This window comes from Rattus norvegicus, chromosome 19, assembly GCF_036323735.1.
Source record: "Rattus norvegicus strain BN/NHsdMcwi chromosome 19, GRCr8, whole genome shotgun sequence".
NCBI lineage: Eukaryota > Metazoa > Chordata > Mammalia > Rodentia > Muridae > Rattus > Rattus norvegicus.
In genome coordinates this window covers 5,327,501-5,347,377 of record NC_086037.1, presented here as the reverse complement: position 1 = coordinate 5,347,377, position 19,877 = coordinate 5,327,501, and the positions used below count along the sequence as shown (strand labels likewise).

Below are 19,877 nucleotides of genomic sequence, written 5' to 3'. Positions count from 1 at the left end.
GTGGTTGACCATGAACTGCAATATTATTGCCTATTTCAGGTTTGCTTAGGACAATGAATTAAAATTCATCACAATTGTTAAATCAGCAATTTCTCACTATCCCAAACTATTTTCTCAAAGTTTGATTACCCTTGAAATAAATGTATTGAAATAGTAGTTAGGAATCATCTTATTGAGTCTGTATATAAAAAGTATTTATATTATAATGAAGGTTCATTTTCTTCTAGAGATCCTAGCATATTAAAATTCTTGGTGACACTAAAATATTGTTATTAACCATAACTTAGACCTGGATTCATTATTACATGTGAACAATCAGAGAATAGAGGACAAATGTCAGAGCTAAGCTTAATAAGCACTGAGTAGGGTATTTGAACTTGTCACAAGAGCAACACTAGGTAGACAGGCATTAATATTTTGGAGTTATAACATTGAATATTTTCCACTTATAGTCAATTTTAGGAAAGTAATTCAAAAAGCTTAGTCAACTGAAGTCTATATTAACTCCCATTTCTTTTATGAGGAACAGTTAATTGTCTAAGAAAGAGCAGTTTTTTTCTGATCCCATTTCCTGAATTCCACACTTCACTTTTATTTTCCATTTGAATGTGTGGTCAGGTAAGGATCTCTCAGTTCACAAATTGAGTGAAGATTCAGTTAATAAGAATATATAGCCATTTAGAATCTAGTATATCCAATAATATGACATTGGGTACTTTTGAATATTGCAACCTTCTTTTAGATATTCTGTGAAAAGTTTCATTTCATTTTCCATAAACTAATCTTATGGATATCTAACTTAGAAACCTATATAAATTTTCTAGGGTTGCAGATTCTGTAGAAATGAGAGAATTCAGATTGATCTTAGAAGCTTATCCATCATGATCACCTGATAAAATTAGTATTTCTCAATGTCCATACTTCATGTTCATTTTCTGCATTATGACATACAGTATATTATTGGACTTTTATACCCTTAGAATCATCTTCCCTAATATATTTATAATAAGCAGAAGGAGCTACACTTTCTTTTGACTAAAAGTAATTGTGTAGAACATGGACAAGTTGATTAAAGTGACTGAATTTATACATGTGAACTCAGATACTCATACTCAGTGTAAATACCCTTTCTCAGAAATTTAATGGAGCAAGAAACATCTGAAACCTGTTTTATATTGATAATGTATTATATACCATTAATTATTAACTTAAAAATTATTGGTAGACCTGTGAGAATCAGAGGTACAAGACAAAGATATGTATGAAAGGAAAAACAATCATTTTGAATATGAGAATATTGAGGGTCAGTTTGTTTCATTAAAATTAATTTTAAGATTAACATTCCCTGCCATCACATTTATACCTATCATGTTCCCTCTGTCCAAAATCCACCAATATTCTCTTCAATCTCTCTCTAATTTGTGTCATCATTTTATTACTTATGTGAATAAATACATAAATACAATTCAATGAAAAAATATGTGGAGGCAAAATGATTTAAATACTAAGAAAAATTACTGATTCACAAACATGTAAGAATGAAGGTGATATCTAGGGAAGTGGTATTCGTATTGCAATTGGGAAGTCTTTGGATTTTCAGAAGCACACAGTTCCCTTCAGAGTCAAAGGATAATCATAAAATTTAAGAAAATAAATGATGCCTTCAGAGGGCAAAAAATATGGAGACATGAACTGATGTGGAACAGTTCAGCATCTTGATATTAGTTCCTAGCAAACACTATGAGCAATTACAATTTATATCAGTCTTATTTGTGTATTCCAGAAAAAGATTTTGTATATTTTAGAAAAGACTTTGAATCATATAGAATTATTTAAAATGTTTCCACTAACTCATCTATGAGTTGTTTAAACTGTTAAAATTTTATCCTATTTGTGTTTTGTTAAGAAACTTTTTAATGGATTTTTCTAGAGGTTAATGACACTATATATTAAAGTGAGATCAGTGATGAATGGATTGAGTCCATAATTTTATTTTATTCTGCCTGTGAAGTTGAATGCATTGTAGAGTAGAAAATTCACACAGCATTTCTAGCTATGTCTCTCAGGATATTTCTGAAGGAAGCTAACATTTGTGTTTGGGAACTCTGAAAATGTACTGTAAGCCAGCATGCTTGAGCATCATCTAGTACTCCAGGAACTCACTTCTCTTTGCATCTTCCATGCTTGCTTGAACTAGGGTAACAACTCATTCCCTTTCTTTAGATTGGGATTAGTAGCAAGGACTTGTCTGGTTCTCAAGCCTTTATATAGATCTTGCATGGAGCTGTGCCACTAGCTTTCTCAATATCCAGTTTAAAGAGGGCAGACCATGAAAATTCTCAGGCTTTGAAATTATGTAAGAAAATTCCTGTCTGTCTGTCTGTCTGTCTGTATCTCTCTCTCTCTCTCTCTCTCTCTCTCTCTCTCTCTCTCTATCTCTATCTCTCTTCCTCTCTCTCTCTGGCTCTCTCTCTGTGTGTATGTGTGTATGTATGTGTATGTATGTGTCTGTTTCTCGATGTATCTGTTTCTCTATCTTTGTATCTGTTTCTCTCTTTCTATTTCAGTTGTTTCACATCCCCAGATTTGTATTATTCTAGTAAATTACTTAACTTCTTCTTATAATTTATTTCCACTTGTATTTGGGTATTTATTAAACCTGAGATGCATGAGGTGATAAAAGTCTTCAAATTGACTCAGTGATTAAGTTGTGATTAAATTTTTTTTTACTCTTTTTTCTTTTTTTATTCATTCTTTAATCTTTTTGTTACTGTCCAGACTTTATCCCCCTCCTGGTCCACCCTCTAACTCTTCCACATCCAACATCTCATCCTCCATCTCCAAGAGGATGTCCTCCGCTGTAGAGAGCGGTGCGGCGAAACAAAGATGGCGCTGACATCCAGCCTTGTCTGGACATAAACGACTTACTGCGCATGTGCAGGCTTGTCCCCTTGCTAGGGCTCCCTCTAGTGGTGAACAGCGGTACTGCACATGTGCGGTTTATGCACCAGGTGTTAGTTGACCGTTAATATGCTAATGAGGTGATTCATTCTCCACCAATCCCTGGAGGACAAGTAGTGGGGTGATCCAAGCCCCACCAATCCCTGAGAGATAATTAGCATACTGTTGTCTATATAAGCCGAGCGATTTTGCTGCTTGGAGTCCCTGTTCAAGAGAGCTGTAACACTAAGAAGAGCTGTAACACTGAGAAGAGCTGTAACACTAAGAAGAGCTGTAACACAGTAAAGGCTTGCTCGCAGAAGAATCCTGTTGCCGCGCGTTGTTCTTGCTGGCGGGACATTGGGCGCGCGACACTCCGCCACCAACCCCATGATTTGTTACTCTTATGGTGAGACTCAAAGATCTGACAGACCTACAAGGATGTACAATATTGACACATGCTGGGAGTTTTCATTTTCCCCTTATATTCTCCTGCCTATAGGATAGTCCCTAACAGCTCCCTTGGTCATTCACATTTGATAAAGTAATTTCTGTTTTAAATGAAGCTGATTTATTTCCAAAGATACTCACAGACTATTATTATTCACATCCTCACACACAGTTTGGGTACTTCAAGATCCCTGATCCATTTTCTGATTGTTACATGTAACACATTTTTAGTGACATACATTGACCATCATATTGTAGTAAGACCTTGTATTCATCACATGTATAGTTTTACAAACAAATAATGGCAAAACAACTTATTTTGCTCACTATCTCTGATGACTCTGTACATCAATGTAGGGCTCATGTTTAGGTAAAGAGTAAGAAGGATGGAGCTAGCAACAGGGGCGATTGGCAAACACTGCCCGAAAACATGCCCCAAGTATTTATTGCTTGAAGCAGGCCACATCTTCATCCATTCTACCATTAACTAATGGTTGATTAATTTTTTTTAAATCAATCATTGGATTAAAGAATTCTTTATGTAAGAGCCCTCATTCTCTAATTGTCTTTGGAAATTGGCCCACGGGCAAACTCAGAACTGGTACTTTAGTAATTTTGCCTACATTTAGGAATCCTGTCCCACTGACCAGGTCCAGATTAACCATGATACATGTGCTCTACTGCAATGCTGATTCTACTCTTGTGGTTGCTTTTTGCTGTCCTACATTTCTCACTTTGTGTCGAGCTTATTGAAAGAACACTCTCGAGCTCATTATTTTTCTGCTTCTCGCCCTTGAGAATACATCCTAAGAGATATATAATATTTACTGGCTCCTCTGTTATCCAAATTACATTATGTCATAAATAAAGAAATTAAGACCTATGAGAGCTGAAGGACTTGTTGAAGGACACATGAAAGGTTATTATGCCAAACAACAATTAAATAGAAAAATAATGAAAGGGAACTTACCAGGTGTACATTAAGACATCTGATTTGAACGGAGGCAAAGTAAGAAATTCCAAATAGTGGTGAAATCTGTGTAGAATTAAGCAGCCATCATTTATATAAGAAGCAACAACATCTCTGGGACACAATCTGTTCCTCATCTAGATCTAATGTGAGAAGAAAACAAAGGTGAAAGCCCCAGATTTATGTTCACCATTTCTAGAACGGCTTCTTCAAAGGAAATGCAATTTTTTCAATGAACTCACGGGTCATCACAAAACAAATCGAAGTAGAAGTTGACACAGGACATGTAATTTCACAAAAAAAAAAAAAAAGTAACAGGCGAAAGTCCTTTTTGGTTTTTTCAATAGTATAGGCATCGCTCCCTCAATATGTTGAAACAGATCACAGGAAAAGAACTTGCTTCTACAAAGGTAGTTACTTTTTTCCCTTTTACTTTGATACTCATCTTGATATAATATAGCTCTGTATCTTAATTTTTTTATGGAGTACATATGTTTTTACAACTCATAAACTTGCTATTCATATGCTGGTTTCCTCCTCAAAGAAACTGAAGAGCCTACTAAAGTTAGTGTTTTCCTATGGGCTGTAATCACTGAACATGATTTCTATTTTAATAGAAATAGAGTGGAAATTAGATGGCCTCGTTTATCTTCCTCTGCCTTAAATATTTGGGGAAGGGAACACATCTTGCTTGTAATTACTGGATAACTAACTTTAAAAGTAAAGAATAAGACTGGGAAGATAGACCTGCTGATAAGGGAGTTTGCTGTGCTAAATAAAGTGATGTTGAATCCTAAGATCCACATGATGAAAGGAAATGTGGTAGTTTGAATGAGAATGGATCATATAGACTCACATGTTGGAGTACTTGGTCACCCATTAATATAACCGTGTGGGAAGGATTATGAGGTATGATCTTGTTGGAGTATGTGTGAATTTATTGGAGATGGTATGTCACTGGGAGTGGGTTTTGAGGTTTCGAAAGCCTAGTTCACTCCTATTTTCTCTTTTGCTCTTTCTACTGCCTATAGATGGAAAGTTCTCAGCTCCTGCTCCAGGGGTATGCTGTCTGCTTCCAGCCATGAGGATCATAGATTAAGCCCCTCCAAAAAACTATTGCCAAGAGCCCATTAAATGCTTTATTAAAAAGTTGGCTTGGTTATCTTGTCTCTTCACAACAATAGAAGAGGAACTAAGACAAGAGAGAACCAAATCCACGAAGTGACTTCCGTGCCTGCACTGAAGCATCTTCATGTATGCATATGAGCACACATGCACAGTTAGAAAATAAATGAATGTATACAAATTGAATAAAAAACACAGATTAACCATTTGTTTTTTGGTATTTCTCAAAATAACCTTGATTGAAAAGATATTAAGAGATACTCCAAAGAGGAGGATAGAAACCCAAACACCACTTGTACACATGATAGCAACTCAAACAGGATCCATTCAGCAAATCCCTATTTGTTAAGCTTAGTTGTTTTAATAAGTTAATTAATTTAATGGGTATATGAGTATGCCTGGGCTATATGGGCACTGAAGTGCATTCATTATGCATTTATGTAGAGGGCAGAGGAAGCAACATATATCCTGCTAGGACATTTCTCTCCTGATTTATCAGAGACAAAGGTTTTCCCTGAATCTGAAATAGACAGCAAGTGTAGACTATTCTCCTGTCTCTAACCTCTCTGATATTGTAGTTATAAGCCTAGGACCTAATCTTGCTTTTAGCCTGTATGCTCAGAATTTGATGTGCTTATGCTCATGAAGTAAGTTACTCACTGAGCCATATCTCTAGTCCTATTTTTGTTTTTTCGTGGACATATGTTCTCAGACTCCATAGGTATAACATTGAACAATTGAATTGTCTCCCAAGGAGATTTGTGTTTTCTGTGTATGGCTTCACTAAAATTATTGGGTCATATAACTGGGTAAAATTTAACTCGACTATGTTTTATTTTCATGTGCAAATGCAGGTCTGTTTTCCTCATTTTCATTCATAATTTGTTCACACATTCTAGCATCAAAGTAAGTGTCATTTGGTAGGCAAGTACCAACCAGTAAAGCTAGAGGAGAGTTTATTTCTGGCCATAGATTTCCTTATTTTAAGTTATTATGTACTATGTACAATGGATTTAATATAGGAAATCCCATGGCTTAAGTGCAAGCTTAGACACTTGCCAGCTGTTGAACTCATATCAATGTCTCACTGCATTTCTTTAAGTCTCAGATACTACCATGAAAATATAGGCATCATATCACCAAATTATCATAAGGATTATGAGGAACAAGGTCTCTTAAACCTATTCCAAGTAGCAGAAAATTTTAATACATCTATAATTTCATTTTATTAAAACTATACCCTAATTAGGAACCCTCCTTTGTTATGTGAACAAAGCAAAAATCCCTGTAGCACACTCAAAAAGTCATGCATACTTTGAAACTATCAGTGAGGCACTTGGCAATATGAAATCTTGATTTCTCAATTGTTAATCACTTCTTGGTTAGAAAGTTCAAAATATGCATGCTAGAGCATTCAGCTTCTATTTTCTCTCAAGGGAGAAAAAAAAGTAACAGTCAACATCTCTTCAGACACTGCAGAAATGCCTAGATCTATCTAAAGGAGTTAGTTCTTGAAAGGGAATTTAGATTTGTAAATATTCAACAAAAATATGCATGTTCAAAAAACGCATAATACATACATCTTCATGTGGGCTAATTCAAGACGTCGTAAGAGTAAATTTAAAGAAGCAGGTAAAGTAATACACTTTCAGGCTATAGCCAACTTTCAATCTTGTTTTCCCTCGATATTTCCCTCTCAATATCCTCTGCGATTTTCCGCGGAAGAAAGTCTATTAATTCTCCATGTACTTGTTGATGCAAAAAGCTATCAGGATTATGGGTTGAATATTTCTAGTGCAGGAAAAAAGCAAGGGACGCAATTAATCTTTGTGAACTAAAATATACCTCTTTTCATTAATCTTTTATTGTAAATGAGCAAAGTAATTGAACCAGCACCACACTGTCAGCCTGAATGCAATGCCGGTGGGATGTGCTTGGGAGAGCACATACTGATTGAGTATTAAATATCTAACGGCAATAATTTATGGTTCATTATCTCTTTTGGAGTTTCTAAGTTACATAGGGCTTGAATCCTAAGTAGTCAGACTTTTAGGTAAAAAGGCTTTCAGATGCTGAAAGCAGCAAGTGGCAGGAACCCACAATCCCTTTAATTTGGGGTATTTAATGTGTAATTGAAACAAATTCCAAGGATATTTGCAAACAGGGAAGAGTGTTTTAAACGCAGAATGACATCATCTCACTCCAAAACTCCCTACTGTATAGGCTGTCAGGGTGCATTTATGAAAGTGCCCAGTGACATGGGCACAGAACTGTGACTAGGGACATCATCAAATCATAAAGTCTATGATGCTCGGCATATTATGTAAATCCCTATCCACCTATTCCGTGGTTCAGCCATCTCGGCTCTTGGTTTCATCTGACGCTAACTCCTTAATTGTATTCAGCCATCCCCTGTGGCACGGTTTCACAGCACATAGAAATGGAAGTTTTTCTCCTGCTGGTAACAAAATATGATCAACCTGAAGCAGTGTTCAGAGAAATATGTAGTTCGGATTTGAAGACTGGATCTATGCAGACCTCATGGCGCTTAGAGACAAACATGGTTAAAAGAAATCAATATGACCTTATACCTATGACTAAGAGCTACTGTGCTGTTTACTCACTCAGTGCATTTTAAGTAAATTTTTGTATCCCACAGATACCCCAATGTCCTCACAGGCAGTTAATATTTGTGTTGAATTCTATTTTTCTTTTATAGAACAAATATTTTCCTTATTTGCTTCATCATATCTCTTCAACATGCCATGTGGTTCTGAGATACAATTTCAAATAAACTCAGATTATTGTTGATATAGGTTGAACTTAACTATGTAATCAATGCTCATGTGTAAAAAGTCTACAAATGTGTGTGTGTGTGTGTGTGTGTGTATCTCCATTTTCATGGAGCTCACATCTACAAGTCAACTAGCTTTAGATAGAAACAAAAAACAACTACACCCCAAAGATGCTGAAAATTGTCTTCTTATTGTTGCCCTAACAATGTAGTTATATTAAATTTTGGTTAATTAGGTATTGGATGTTATAAAGTAGGTTATGAAGAAGTGATGCTATGGAAATAGGATTTATAAATGAACTCAATATCAACACATTTTGTTATTTGAACAGAATCCCAGAACACATTCTCTTGAAATACTAAGGAATGTGTCATATATATATATATATATATATATATATATATATATATATATATATATATATATCTCAGCAGAATTAGAGACCCTGAAAATGCCCAACTATGAAAACTGTTAATACTTTCGATAACAAAGAGCAGATGTGATTAGAATTCAAATATATATTTAAAAGAGTTATAATATATACTATAACAATATTATAAAATAATATATAATATAATAATATATACCATATATTATATAAATTATATATATATTGTATATGAAGTACATGTGATATTTGGAAGCATTCTCTTTCATGAACAAGTATTGTGTGGTAACAGAAGTGAGGGAACAACCATTCACACACATATTTCTGCACTGTCTTTAAAGAAAACATAAATTAATCTATTACAAACATAATTTTAAGCAACTGAAAATAAATACAATATATCGTTTGTCTAAATTATGGTGTATATCAAACCCGTGGGTTCTTACTTAGATTTGCAGAATCTACTGGGGAATGTGATTGATTACTGACCAATCAGATGCCAGGAGTTTTCTTCTGTTACACATTACAAAATATTAAAATTTATTTTGGTATTTTTATTTACATTTTGTATTAGTCATTTTTTATCTTTAGAAATAACTCATACAGTATGCTCTATTTGTCTCCAGTAAATTCCCAGTATGGCAAATCACCAACATTTATCTACTTATTCTGCATTTAGATGTGTCCATCCATACTAGAAACTGTAGTTTCAAGGTGAATCTAATGTCTTCAGTTTCAAAAAGATTCTTAAGTTATAATAATGATAGCAATGCATAGAAAATAAACCCAAGCACTACCGTGACAGGCAAATGATGTCTTAGAATATTCGAATTATTGTGCAACTTATCAGAAAATAAATGAAACTCTTAAAGATGCTATGTAGCAGAGGATGGCCTTGTTGGGCATCAGTGGAAGGAGAAGCCCTTGGTCCTGTCAAGTTGGACCCCCAGTGCATGGGAATGTTGGGGGGTGGTGGTAAGGTAGGGGGATGGGGGAACATCCTTATGGGGGAGGGGAAGGGGGAGGGAGGGAGCTTATGGACAAGAAACTGGGAAAGGAAATAACATTTGAAATGTAAATAAAGAAATATATCCAATTAAAAAAAAACCTGTGAAACTGTGCTTTAGTTCTACAAAAGTTTTACAAAAGCCTTTAAAGGTATTCTGAGCCTTACGTTTAGAAAGATCCTAAGGTTCACAAAGCGGTAACACTTTTCTTCTAGAATCAATTTAATTTAATGTTCAATAGATTGCTTCTCTTTTACATCAATCTTTGTATATGCACTTCAAAAATGTTAATAGATAAGCCAGACTCTTTTGCTGTTGTGTCTGTATAAATAATAAAATAAGAAAGCAGTAACAAAAATGTGTGTTCGAAATTTCAAATTGTAAATGTGGTGTGACACATTTTCTTACATGGTGTCTTCTGTAATTACATATGATTTGGCTACAAATGAAAAGAAGAATATGACTGTAGTCATGTGGATGAATTGATGCAAGGTACATCCAAGGCTAATACCTCAGATTACCATTAAAAACATCAAAACAAAATCTGAAGCACTGATTATACTGCCCAGACTTAAAACAACTTCAGAATTTGTGTAGGTCTAGGATGTTGCAGACTTCAGTAGGAGACCAGTACAAAGAGGCAAGAGGGCTTCTCATGTCAACAACCACACGTACATACATGGTATTTTAAAAAAAACGAGTTTAAAATTGAAAATGCCAGTTTTGATTTTATTTTTAAAAAGCAACATTTTTGGATCCTGTTTTTGGAAAATTTAAACATGTATTTATTTATAGTGCTAGTAAAATCAGAATTTCTTTCCTCCATGTCTCCAAATTTTGAAAGTTTCAGGAAAGTAAATGTGAGTCCTAGTTATACAGATAAAGCTCTCTCTCTCTCTCTCTCTCTCTCTCTCTCTCTCTCTCTCTCTCTCTCTTTCTCTCTCTCTCTCTTGTTATTTCTCCCGTGTAATCTCCTACCATGTTGTATTCACTAGGCAAAAAGGATTGTCCTCCAGTGCAGTATTAGAAGAACAGCTGCCATTTAAATTCTACTCCTTTCTCTCCTTTGTCTTCAAATATTTATTTGTGAAACCTACAATGAAAAAAATTAATCTAAGAACAAAAGGTATTTCCTAAGTTCTCACTGATAAGAATACTTACTATCCCTGTGTAGTGTGCCCAGTCCCTTGGGGTGAAGGGTACTGACATGCTTTATAGGACCCCCAAATTTGTATGGCTTGAAATTGGCTCTGACAATCTGTTCTTTATTCGAATAGGAAAAAAATCCCAACTACCTTTCAGGCTTTTGTGAGCACGTGCCTCACACTGCATCCGACACACAGCATGAAGTAAATGTACAATTTTTGTCTGTTACATCCTTCCTAGGTGACAGTATGAGGTTTAAAATTAAGAAAAGGTGATCTAACTCTCTGTAAAGTCAATTCCCTTTTCAGTGTCTGCACTCTCCTCAAAGCATGAAACAAAGAGAGGCCTTAGTGACGGTAAAATTTACATTTGTAAGAAGGTAGTTAAGAAAGTAAATTGGTCATAAGTTTGATTTCTCATGAAGCAAGTGAATGAATTTTTTACTTTATTCAATGCACATTTACCTATTGATTTGATTAGGAAAATGTAAATATTCCCTTTTCCTTTGGAAAGGTTTTATTTGTAGTTGTTTTGGTTTTTTGTGGTTTTATTTTTTTTTTTTTGCACCAAAGATTAATCAAAGAACTACACTGATACAAAGACCATGTGCTCCATAGGTATATTGTAGAAGAAATGCCACAGCTATACATCGGGTGACTTGCAGTGTCACAGGAGGCTACAGAAATTCACCTGAAGATATAACCAATGTTAACAACTGGACAACAAGCATTTGTCCAGTAGATAGTGGCCCAGCTTCTTAAAGTCTTTCTTCAGTTCCAACTATCCAAAACTCATCCAAAATCCAGGTACAATCTTTTGGAGTGGCCTTAGATGAAAATTAGGGCAATTGAAATATAACCACTGACAAGGACCCATAAACCTGTTGGACCTGTCACATGCTTCTGGTTGGCTGGTTCTTCAAAGGAGTTTACTGTCTAGTAGCCTGCGATTAAAGCAAGTTAATCAAGTAACAATAGGATTGTTGCATTATAACAAAAATTCTCTAACTCACTCAAATTACACCATGCTTATTATTTTAGGCGTTGAGGTAATAAGCAAGCCTTCAGGTGTCATCGCCTTATTCAGGTGAATAAAACCATGCCTTTCTAAATATTATGTGGGATTTTGTTCTTGTGATAGACAAAGATTTTCTTGGGAGGACTTATTACAAGCTAAAACATCAAATATATGTTGTCTTGATTCCTACCTAGTAAATTAGGGCAGTCTTTCATAGCTAAGGGGCCCCATATGCCTTTGCACATTTGTGTATACCTTTAGAGAAGTAAAAATGGGCTCAGACCCCAAAACCATCTCACCCAAGGTAGTAATACAGAGTCATTTCTTTGTCTTGTCTATCTCAACAGAAGTCTTCAAAGGCAGAACATTGCCACTGGAATGGGCTTTGGCATTGAGCTAATCAATACACTTTATTTATTTATATATGAGATGAGGATTAAGAGCAAGAGGGAAATGGCCTTACAAAAATCAGAACTCGGTTTGTTTCATTACCCAGAGTTCAGGTTTTTTCTCTTTCTGGGGAACTAATCATCTACTTTTTAGTTTTGGCAGTAACATCTTTTCTTTTTTGAGACATAATTTACATATCATCAAATCCACCTTTTTAAAGAATATGCTTCACCAGTATTTTGTAGCACGAAATTCAGTAATTTTAACTCTCCCTTCCTTGCAGTTTCTAAAATTTTGATACCTACTTATCATTATCCTTCTCCCTCAAATGTCACAGTTATGACTTAGGAACAAAAGCTTCCCCCACAAGAACTGAGGGCTATAATATGATAGCCTGTGTTCTTCATATTGCTTAAATGTATTCATTACTTAATTAGGTTCTTCAGAAAAAAAATTAGGTCATCAAGTGTAATATTAAATATCATTTGATAGGGAGGGGAGAAAAGCATAGATGACACAGAGTGCTGTGTCTGTGGAACAGTTTGAGTTTTCGATAAAAGTACTCTCCTCTCTCTCTCTCTCTCTCTCTCTCTCTCTCTCTCTCTCTCTCTCTCTGAAATGTGCGCCCTTCATCTCTGCCAACTTAGAGTTTCCCATCTTCACGTTGCCTCCATTTCTGTAGCTTCTCTCTTCTTGAGGTTAAGCATGAGCTGTTCTAGAATTTTCATTTTTATTTGTATATATTAAATAGGCTTCATTGGGCACTTCGTACAGTCATCTAAAACACTTTGTTCAAAGACCTTAATGTAAAACCTGACGATGTGAATCCACTGGAAGGAAACACAAGGGAAACAATTCAATGCACAGGCATAGCTTGATGTTGATTTTTCTGGAATTGGAAATAACACACCCTGGAATGTTTTATAAAAGAGTGACTGGGATGATAAAGTCCATTCCATCACACAGAGCACATCATTGACCAGTAGCCTCTCTAGTGCAAATAGGGCCTTGAGAATGGGCCAGGGAACGATGCCTTCTCTTGATCTTCCCACTTGTGGTGGCAGGTTTGTTTTTGCACTTAACGGCTCAGCTTCCAAGGTGCCTCTTCGAAATCAGGTGTTTGTGATGCTTCACCACCAGACTACGCTGTACTCATCCCTGCTGGCTGATTTTATGGCAGAACCAAAACCCTCCTCTGTTTACTCTGCAGTCCCAGAATTAGTACCTAAATGTATCCTCTTGGATCATCCTTCTAGGACACGGCATATATGCAGGATCTTTCAACTTCTCTTATGTGGGCAGGCTATGACTGCATCAGGCTTCTCCTTTTCCTGATGTTGAGCTATGAAAATTGCTCCACGGTAGCTTTGCTATGAGTAGCAGAGTGCTGGACTTCAAAAAGCTTTTCTTTACTGTCTGGCTGCTTAACAATTTCACCTGCCATCTTGCAAGATGAGAAAGCCATAAGAGCTATGTGCCAACAATGTTAAATTACTGTTTTAGTGAATTCCATGTAATTTGTCTGTACCAGGTACCTGTAAAACCATAGCACAAAGAAAGTTCTCTGTAGTTGGATGTGGAGACATATGCCTTTACTCTTAACCAAGAAAAAAAAATGAAGACGGAGGGCTCAGGAAGAAACCTTCCTCAAGTATACACTAGGTTTGAGGCCAGCCCAGCCTACACGAGAGACCGTGTCTTAAATAAATCTAAACTAACACAATATAGTGGCAATCAGAGGTAATATTTCTTCATTAACATATCTACAATTTTTAGGTAAGAGAAAAAGAATGACATTATCTGTTGTTTTTTTTACCATATTTTTAAATTTGCTATATGCTATAAAAATAGAGAAATCAGTACAGATGGGGCTTGTGGATATGGCTGGAGTGGGCTAAAGAAGGAGGATTCAAATTTTGGATGTCACTACAAGTTCTCAGAGTAGAAAACCTTATGTATTCAAATGCTTAGAATAATTATTTAATGGCACATTTAAATGTGTCTTATTAACCTTGCTAAAATATTGATTCTATTAAGCTATTTATGTAAAATTTGTATAGCTCAACGAATTTACACAAAGTGCATAAGCAGTTTTGAAAGTTTCTGCAGAAGGTGAAGATAATAGAGTGGGAGATAAAGAGCTGAGACTCACCCCACCTACAGCAGACAGACCTCACAGGAGACTCCTCCTGAGATTGTATCACTCTCCTTCCTTCGGGTTTGGTAGGAGGTGCAATGGCAGACTTCAGACTCGGCAAAACTGCCCAGGGATGCAGGTGCAGGAATGAATGTAGAGAATCTGGATTCTTAGAGTAAACAGCCATTTAAGCTCTGTGAAGAGAAGTGGAAGGAAATTCAGAAACAACTTGCAGAGGACAACCTTCTTTCTAGAAATACAGGTGTTGCTATGTCAAAGAGCTACCACACAGTGGCAGTGTTTTAGAGCTTAACTAAAGTTAACAATTACATTCAAAAGTCCCCAATTCAGCCTTAAAAAAAAAAAGTACGGGATAGACTCTTCAGCAAAACACTGACCAGAACCAGAACCTCATGTATAGACAGACACACTTATATGAAGTTTACTTTTCTATGAGAAACTCTCAAACAAGTAGACCGTGGAGCAAGTAGATACTCATCTTAAAAAACTAAAGTGCAGAATCCCAAAACAGCTGTAATTAACACTGAACTACAGACATCTTTAGTTAGCTATCAGACAACTGGTACACAACAATAGTTTTATCTGGTAAATATAGATCACATTCCAAAGTACTGACTACAACAATATCTCTAGACATTGCACATACCTAGGATTTGAGAGAGAAATTTCCAAGAGAGACGAAAGTCTCAGAATAAGGAGGGGAGTATTTCCATTTGCATTTAGGTTAATGATACTGGCCCAGGTTTCACCTGGAGACTATGCTAGTCAAGAAAAGAAGCTGTGAGTCCCTGGAAGGACAGCATAGCTTGTAGTAGTCATAGTGTACTGGAAAGACAATCATTGGAGTTTAGTGTCTGTCAATGAAGAGGAGCCCAGACAAATACTCAGAGAGAAGGAGCAAAGCAGCAGTTAACAGACACGTTTTCATTTTAAGTCTGAAACGCTGCCTCCAGTCAGCTCAGTCCCTCATTAGACTGTATTGATTTGCCCCTGCTTGCCCGAGGATAGTCAGAGGATAATCGAATCCTCTTTGAGAAAGACAACATCATTCAAAGCCTGTGCAATATATTTTAAACGTTATGTCTGGCACTCCATCAAAACTTACAAGGCTTAAGGAAAATAAGACCTAGATGAGAAAAGGGGAGAAGGATGGGCAATGGGCACACATACAATATAGATAATGAAGTTGTCAAGTGAACTTGAAATTAATTAGAACACTAAAAAGGGGGAAAAGGTAAGGTGGAGATATGTTTAGCGAGAGCCTGGAATCTTTAATGAATACAGAATAATTTTAAAAATCCAAAAATAAAATAATCAAGTGTTCAAATTAAACACTTATTCCTCCACTACCACAAGAGTCAAACTGCATAGGGAAGTCAAATAAAGGGGGGAATTTGAACTAGGAGGGAAAGTCAGGGAATTTAAATAAACACAGTTTCAGAAAAAGTAAGAAGATTGAATAATAAATGAGAGCATCGAAATTTAAGAATACATGGGTCAGCATTCATACATGGTTGAGAGAAAAAGAGGGGTGGGAGGAGAGAGGGACAGGGACAGGGACAGGGACAGAGAAGGAGGGAGAGGGTAGGGGAGGGGGAGGAAGGGAGGAAGAGAGAGAGTGAGAGTGAGAGAGAGCGCCATATGGGAAGAGTATGCAGAAATGGCAAATGTAAGTACACAGAGATGACAAATTTAAAGAAGTAACATCCACAGCATTTTCAAGGACACACACGGGTAATCTTACTTGCCTCTACTGACAGAAACAATATGTATTTCAGTTAAAGATGTAACTCATTAGTTTTTAATGGTCAAATGTTTTAGTAACCTTTTTTTTGCAAAAATTTTCATTAAAATCAATAACTATTGCAGGATTTTTGATCATACTGTGAACCCTGAGAGTGTGTTATTTACTGGAAAAACAAAACAAAACAGTTTCTAGTTGTATGGATCAGCCCTTTGCACACACCTTTAAGCCCCCAAACTGAAACCAAAGTTTGTTTGTAGAAGAAAGTTCATGTATTTAAGTGGCAGGGAAAGTGATGGATCAGAGAAAGATTTGACAAAATAGGATTTGTGCATCTCTCATAAGAAGAGTGAGGAAAGAGACTTTACTTAAGAGCACAGTGCAGAGAAAGAAGAGGGGCAAGGCAGAAGAAAATGAGGAGGCAGTTTTACTGGGAGAATCTTAACAGAGACAGGTTGAAGAGAGAACAATCTAGACACAGGTAACGATAGAAGGAGCCTGAGAATGAGAAGGAGCTAGAAGAGGAGAGGCCAAGCAGAACAATTCACAGGAGGCTGAGAAAGAATCCAGATTGAATCAATAAAAGTGGAGAAGAGATTGGAGCCAGAACAGGAAGAAATCAGAAAGAACTAGGAACGGGTGAGCTTAATCAGCACTAAGTTTCAGAGGCTGAATACATTCTAGGCCTTGTGCAAAGGCTAGAAGCTTCCTGGTTTAGGCCTAGGTTAGCAGACTAAGACAATAAGCCTCAGAGAGGACACTTGGTTCAAGAGAATAAAATACTGTTACAAATGACATTTTTTTTCAGAAATAACTATGACAAGATTAATTGCAAATAGATAAGTTATCAAGGTAAAGGAAACTAAAGTTAGAAGTCCCCGGGTTGAGCTTGAACTTTATGATCAGTTATTCTTCCATTTTGAAAATTTTAAGCAGAAACCTATGTAATATTTGCCATGAAATCTTGCTGTACCATTCATAAAAGCCCAAACTTGAAACTAAGTGTGCTTATCAGCACTATAATGATGTACAAACTGGGAAAAATTAAACATACAATTACTAAGAACATATGAATAACATGCATACATGGCGAAAGTAAAATTAAGACACAAAATCAAAACATAGACTCTGTTCCTTGATGGACACCAGGTATAGCATCAAGCCAGTAATATCCATGGTGTAAAGAAACTGAAAATTAGTTCCATTTAAAGAGAGGTGATGCCACTTAAATCTTTAATTCTATAAAGTATGGTGGTTATAATAGTGTCCTGACTATTTTACTTATACTATTATTATTAATTTGTATTGACAATAAATTTTTTCAATACATTCTATTTTTTCCTTCCCTAATGTCTTCTATATCTTCCTATTTCCCCATCCACCCAAATCAAACTCCTTTCTCTCACTAGAATATAAACATATTTTTAAAAGTAGGAATAAATTACATGAGATGATATAAAAACAATGAGACTAGAATAGCACAAAACAAAAAATAGAAGAAAAAAAGCAAAGAAAGATAAAAAATAAAAAAAGCCCAGCAAAACCTGATAGACACTGGGACCTGATCCTTTGTAAAAGTCCTTAAAGTGGACATTCTTCCTTTCAATTTCCTGTATTTGTACTTGATATTATCAGTTCATTTACCTTTCAAATCATAATGTAATCTTACGGGGCTCTCATTAATCACTGATTTGTTCCTTTCCTCACATTAATAGTTCTAGTTAAATAGGAGAAAGTGCATATATTTGGGGTCACTTTCCATTTATACAAAGTGGGATTTGAAAATAGGCTGCCTGACCTGGACTCTTAGTTGTGCAGATATTTTTTCTGTAACCATAGGCAATCTTCCTCAGCCTCAGTTTCTGTGAAAATAATAGAATATTATTAAACACTCCGTCACAAGAGAGTCTGAAGTAAATAAAATGAACTCACCAGGGACTTCGTGCAATGTAAGCACTCCATAAATATTGATTGCTATTAATTACTGAGACATCCAAATTCCAGTTTCATTCCTATATGGGCTCAATAGCCATCCTCAAGTCTTACTGTGAGCTCTTGTAGACGTTCACAAAATAATTCATTAAGTTTATGGAATCTCTGAGGACTCAGTATGATGCTGCATAAGAAAATATATAGTAAGACTATAAATAAGGAATGCATATATCTGGATATATGTAGGGGAAAGACTAATACAAATATAAACATCGAATAAAGAAGAAGATACAGTAAATCTATTATCTGACAGTTTGGTAAATATTGTATTCGACGGTCCATGTTTTCTGATAATACCCGTGGTACCTGGACGATTAAAAAATATGATGTAAAATATGATGGAAGAGTGCACACAATAAAAAATTACACGAAATCTCTTAATAAAATGTCAACATCACAAAATATGTTGCTTACATTTAAAATTAGCATCCTAGTTGAAACAAGTAGAGATTTGGTAGAGATTAGTAGAATTTGGTAGAGAAACTAGAGAGTGTTTTATTGAGACTTTTACTTTTTCTTTTTTTTCTGGAAAAGATTATTTCTCTCCTTTTAAAAATTTGGTCCTGCCAAGACTGAACCCCCAGTGAATGTGGTTGTTGGGGGGAGGGCGGTAATGGGGGGAGGATGGGGAGGGGAACACCGATATAGAAGGGGAGGGGTAGGGGTAGGGGGATGTTGGCCCGGAAACCGGGAAAGGGAATAACAATTGAAATGTAAATAAGAAATACTCAAGTTAATAAAGATGAAAAAATATTTAATTTTTTTGACTCATTCATTTTATTCATTGTCCCCTCCCAGTCATCCCCTCCAACAATCCTTTCCCTATTCCCCTCTCCTTCTCTTCTGAGCAGTGAAATTGGTCTGAAATTCTCTTTCTTTGTTGAGTCTTTATGTGCTTTTGGTATAAGGGTGACTGTGGCCTCAGAATAAGTTTGACAGTGTTACTCCTGTTTCTGTTTCTGTTTCGTGGAATAGTTTGAGGAATTTTGGAATTAGTTCCTCTTTGAAAGTCTGGTACAATTCTGCACTAAAACCATCTGGCCCCAGGCATTGTTTTTTGGAGGAGGAGGAGTTATAGGCCAGTTTTAATAGTTTACCTGATCTTGGTTTAACTTTGGTAAGTGGGATTTGTCTAGAAAATTGTCCATTTCATTAAGATCTCAATGTTTTATGCAGCACTGAAATTTGGAAGCAAGACCTAAAACTTCACTCAGTTGCATCATTGTTATGTCTCCTTTTTCAATACTGATTTTGTTTACTTGGATACTCATTCTGTCTCTCCATGAATTTGTCTAAGGGTTTGTATATCTTACTGATTTTCTCAAAGAAAGAGCCCCTGGTTCCATTGATTCTTTGCATTGTTTTCTTTGTTTCTAACTGATTGATTTCACCCCTGATTTTGATTATTTCCTGCCTTCTACTCTTCTTTGATGTGATTGCCTCTTTGTTTTCTAGAGATTTCAGGTGAACATTTAAATTGCTGATGTGGGGATTTTCTTTTCTTTATGGAGGCACTTAGTGCCATGAACTTTCTTCTTAGCACTGCCTTCATTCAGGTATGCTTTTCCTTCACTTCTGAATTCTGAAAAGTCTTTAATTTCCTTCTTTATTTCTTTCCTGACCCAGAGATCATTGAGTAGAAAGTTACTTACTTTCCATGAGTGTGTAGTCCTGCCAGTGTTTCTGATGTGGTTGAAGTCCAGTTTAATCCATGGTGGTTGAATGATACACAATGTGTTATTTCAATTTTCTTGT

At 35.9% G+C, this 19,877-nt stretch overlaps 2 long non-coding RNA genes across 2 annotated transcripts; one reads left to right on the top strand and one right to left on the bottom strand.

Annotated features, from left to right (window-relative positions):
- Positions 1-3,144: 3,144 nt before the first annotated feature.
- LOC134483520 (uncharacterized) lies at positions 3,145-5,509 on the top strand. Its single transcript, XR_010060348.1, has 2 exons — positions 3,145-3,349; positions 5,392-5,509. It is a non-coding gene; the product is annotated as an uncharacterized LOC134483520 (long non-coding RNA).
- Positions 5,510-10,612: 5,103 nt separating this feature from the next.
- LOC120098623 (uncharacterized) lies at positions 10,613-18,720 on the bottom strand. Its single transcript, XR_005497019.2, has 3 exons — positions 17,929-18,720; positions 14,381-14,559; positions 10,613-13,763 (listed from the first exon to the last, which is right to left on the bottom strand). It is a non-coding gene; the product is annotated as an uncharacterized LOC120098623 (long non-coding RNA).
- Positions 18,721-19,877: the final 1,157 nt, after the last annotated feature.